This window comes from Mus caroli, chromosome 1 (assembly GCF_900094665.2).
Source record: "Mus caroli chromosome 1, CAROLI_EIJ_v1.1, whole genome shotgun sequence".
NCBI classification, from domain to species: Eukaryota; Metazoa; Chordata; class Mammalia; order Rodentia; family Muridae; genus Mus; species Mus caroli.
In genome coordinates, this window is record NC_034570.1 from 16,382,029 (window position 1) to 16,386,617 (window position 4,589).

A 4,589-nucleotide genomic window follows, 5' to 3' on the forward strand; every position below is an offset into this window, starting at 1 on the left:
ACAATATGAACTAACCAGTACCCCCCAGAGCTCGTGTCTCTAGCTGCATATGTAGCAGAAGATGGCCTAGTTGGCCATCATTGGGAAGAGAGGCCCCTTGGTCTAGCAAACTTTATATGCCCCAGTACAGGGGAACACCAGGGCCAAGAAGTGGGAGTGAGTGGGTAGGGGAGCAGGGTGGGGGAGAGGGTATAGGGGACTTTCGGGATAGCATTTGAAATGTAAACGAAGAAAATATCTAATAAAAAAAAGAAGTAAAAGTAAAAAAAAGGACAACATTTAACTGGGGCTGGCTTCCAGATTCAGAGGTTCAATCCATTATCATCAAGGCAAGAGCATGGCAGTATCCAGGCAGGCATGCTGCATATGGAGCTGGGAATTCTGCCTCTTCATCTGAAGGCTGATAGTGAAAGATTCTATTCCAGGCAGCTAGGATGAGGGTCTTAAAGCCCACACCCACAGTGCCACACCTATTCCAAAAAAGCAACACCAACTCGAACAGGGCCACACCTTTCTAATAGTGCCACTTGCTGGGGAGCATACACACCATCACAGGCAGTCATAAGGTACTGGATGTGGGCACTGGGAACTGAGGTTTGAGTCCTCTCAACACTCTTAACCACGGAATCATCTGCCTGGCCCGTGTGCTTAACAATCTTAAGTGGGCTTTACTGCCAGTACTGCCAGTTCTAGAATGAGGCAACACTTCCTTCTATAAAACAGGATGAGCCTCTCCCAAGAGCCAAGCTGAGGAGCCTGGATACACACTCAGACATGGCTTGGAGACATGGGACTCCAGCCTAAGAACTCCGTTTTTGTTTTGTCTTGGTTCTGCTTGTCTGACCTTGCTGGGCTGTGGAAGGCACCTAGGGCCTTGCAGTACTAGGCAGACAGTCCACCACGGAGCAAACCTCCCTTTCTACTTGCTACAGGTTGGTTTACCCCATCCAGCTCATGGCTGGAGCTCAATCCAACCCAAAATGTCTCTTATCCATTTTACTTAATAAAATTTAAGAGTGCATTCCACACATACAGATCGAGCCTTCTGCGAGTCAGGAGTTATGACAGGCTCAAGAGACAGTAAGGTAGTCATTATAGGTGCTAAATTGCCTCTGGGCTACTGTGTCAGTTTGGAGAGAGGATACACAGTACTTAACCTTCTTTTCATGGCAGCTGTTAGTGCCTGCTATGGAGGCAGGTTCCTTCCATCCTAGGCCTTGCCTGTGTATCCTGGCACCCAGGCCCTTTATGATTTACTCGAGTCATTACATGTGGTATATAAACATATCCTAAAAGTATCCGCATAGAAACATTGTTAGTCACTGTCAAAGCGTTGCACACAAAAGCTGGTCCACAGTTCCCCATTAGCTCACTGCTGCAACCTGTCCCTTCTCCAAAATGTTGGATGCACTGCCAAGCATGTTGCCCTACTCCTACAGCTTCTAAATGAAAGAAACGTGAACACTTACCACTTGGTTTCTTAAACTCCGCACTACATGTCACAGGGCCCACATGAACTTCACCAACTTCCTGGTTCACCCTGAGAGCCTGCTTCTGGTCACCGAACTTGAACTTCTGGCTCATGGTCCAAGCTGACACTACCCACCTTTACACCTGTCCTGCTTTCCAGCCCATCCCACCCCGTGTCCAGCTTCTGCGAGGCTCCCACTGCAGCATCCAACATCCTTGGATGCCCAGCAACCACACCTATAGACTCAGGGACACACTACACCTCAACCACAGATGATGCCCTTGAATCCTGGAGTAGTCCCCACAGCTGCCCTCAAAACCCCTTTGAATCTCCATGCCCTCATTCCCACTTCATTCCTCCCCTAAGCCTCCTTTGGTTACTTTTTTGCAGTAACTTTAAGACTTATTTTATTTGAGGGTTTGATTTTTGTTTGTTTCTTGAGACACGTTCTCATGTAGAACTGCCTGGCCCAGGATTCACATCGTGACCTTGAACTCTTGGGATTAAGGTAACTTTAATCCGGATTTTTAGTTTAGGGAAGTGTCAAGGAGTTCCAGGAACAGTAGATTGATTTTTCTGCAGGCTCACAAATAGTTACAAATAGTAATCCCAGAAGTTCTTTCTTACTCTCTCACTCAGGAGGGGCCTATTTCATTGTTGGTATTTAGTCTAGGCTCTGCCCCACAACCCACAGTTACCTGGCAGCAGCCAGGTGTGCCTGGTTCACAATAAAAGGGGCCCGCTTGCCCCCTCCTCGCTCTCTCGCTCTCTTGCTCTCTCTTATTCCTGCTCCCTTACCCTCTTCCCACTCCTCTCTCTCTCTCTCTCTCTCTCTCTCTCTCTTCCCCCCTCCCTCCCTCCTTCTTAACTCCTCTCCCCACACCCTGAATAAACTCTGTTCTATACTATACCATGGTGCAGCCTCAGAGGGGGAAGGGAATCCCCAGCATGGGCCCGCAGAGGCACCCCGTTCTCCCACACCTTACCTCACCTCCCCCAAACATATTCTTTCTTCCTATCTTTTATAAAACACAACATTCACCTCCAGGGATGGAAGATTCCTGTCTCCTTGGAGTGACTCCATAAATCAGCTTCAAGTCTTAGATATCTGGGCCACTGGCCTTGTCCTCGTTGCCATTAACACTGGGAAATGAGCTTCACTCCAAGTATCCTGGTGACATAGGGAAGTTGATCTGAAGGGACAACACTTGGGTGAAGGAGGCACTTGAGCTGGTTTGAGAAAGTGACTCTCAGCAGTGGAAGTTAAAGAGAAGAAGGAAGGGGGCAGGTAAGCCTGACTCAATCTAAAAGGGCCTGCTTGCCCCCTCCTCGCTCTCTGACTCCTCCCTTGCTCTTGCGTTCCTGTTCCCACCCTCTCCCTTTCCTCTTCCCCATGCTCTCTCCACGTGCTCATGGCCAGCCTCTACTCCTCTACTCTCTCACTCTCTATGCCTTTTTCTGCTTCTACTGTCCTCTTGATTTCCCTCCCCATGCCCTGAATAAACTCTCTTCTATACTATAGAATCGTGTGGCTGTTCCCTCAAGGGTAAGGGATGCCTCAGCGTGGCACTCTCTTCCCCCGTGTCCCCATACCTGACTACACCTCCATAAAACATATCTCCTCCTCTCTTTATCTTCTTATAAACACATCACCCTTTGTATGAACAATCGCTGCTACATGCCTTTGAAATAACTGCCAGATCAAAAATCTTTGCCTCACATGGCTTCCTTTTCTCCTTTGGACTACCAGCAGCATGTGAGAGACATGCTAGGATAATTCATTTTCTGCATTACATTTTTCATATTAATGTTACAGTATAAGAGGACTTCTGGCTTTTTCAAAGGAATAATTCATAGGTTTTTCTTCTTTAAAAGAAATTTTTAGAGAACTTTAAAGAATGTATTTTGACCATAGTTGTCCAACCCTGTAACTTTCCTTTAATCTACCCTACCCCTTTTTTGAGAAGAAATTTCTCTGTATAACCCTGGGATATAAATCTATAATTATCTCAAGGCTAAAAGATTCACAACCTCAAATTGTATTTTTCGTGCAAACAATGAAATTTAGTGCTTATTAATTTTGAAAAAAAAGATATTTCTACTTTTTAATGAGTCTACCTGTCTACACATTTCTAAGATGTTCATTAGGAAAGAAATGTATAATCTAAATAAAAATATTCTCATCTTTTACCTTGGATCACTCAGCCCCTAACAGGCCTTTTCCATCAAACCCCTCTCCTCAGGGCTTAGGAAACCAGCAGAAGCTTGTAAAAGCCAGAGGGGATGGAGAAAGCAAGGCCCTCTAAGTCAACATGAACAAAGCTTATCTGAACTCACAGAGGCTGAGGCAGGAAGCTCAGGGCCTACCCAGGTCTGCACCAGGTCCTCTGAGCATCTTTTGACCTCCATGTTAGTGTTTTTTGGGGATTCCCAAGTGTACAAACAAGAGGGTCTCTGTTTCTTGTGCCTTCTCTTGGGCTCTTTTCCTTCTGTTTGATGTGTTAGTTTTTATCGTATTATTTTATTCTGGTGGAGAAGTTGGGAGGAGCTGGGAGGGGGAGGTGAAACTGTAACCAGAATATATTAGGTGAGAAAAAGAATCTCAATAAAAGGAAAACAAACAAACAAACAAACAAAACCCCAGTCTTTTACTTTCTCACCAAGGGCTGTGGGCTTCATCTGAAACCATGTCATTTCAGTAAAAACTTGGTGGTGGCAGGAACTAATTCCTTTTTCTTTTCTTTTTCTTCTTTTTCTTTAAGATTTATTTATTTATTATATGTAAGTACACTGTAGCTGTCCTCAGATACTCCAGAAGAGGGCATCAGATTACGTTAGGGATGGTTGTGAGCCACCATGTGGTTGCTGGGATTTGAACTCGGGACCTTTGGAAGAGCAGTTGGCACTCGTAACCACTGAGCCATCACGCCAGCCCCTCTTTTTTTTTTTTCTTATAAGTACAACATTTAATTGGGGCTCGGTTCCAGGTTCAGAGGTTCAGTCCATTATCATCAAGAGGGGAACATGGCAGCATCCAGTCAGGAGGAGCTGAGAGTTCTACATCTTCATCTAAAGGCTGTTAGCAGAATACTGTCCCCTTTTCTTTTTTTTTTTTTTT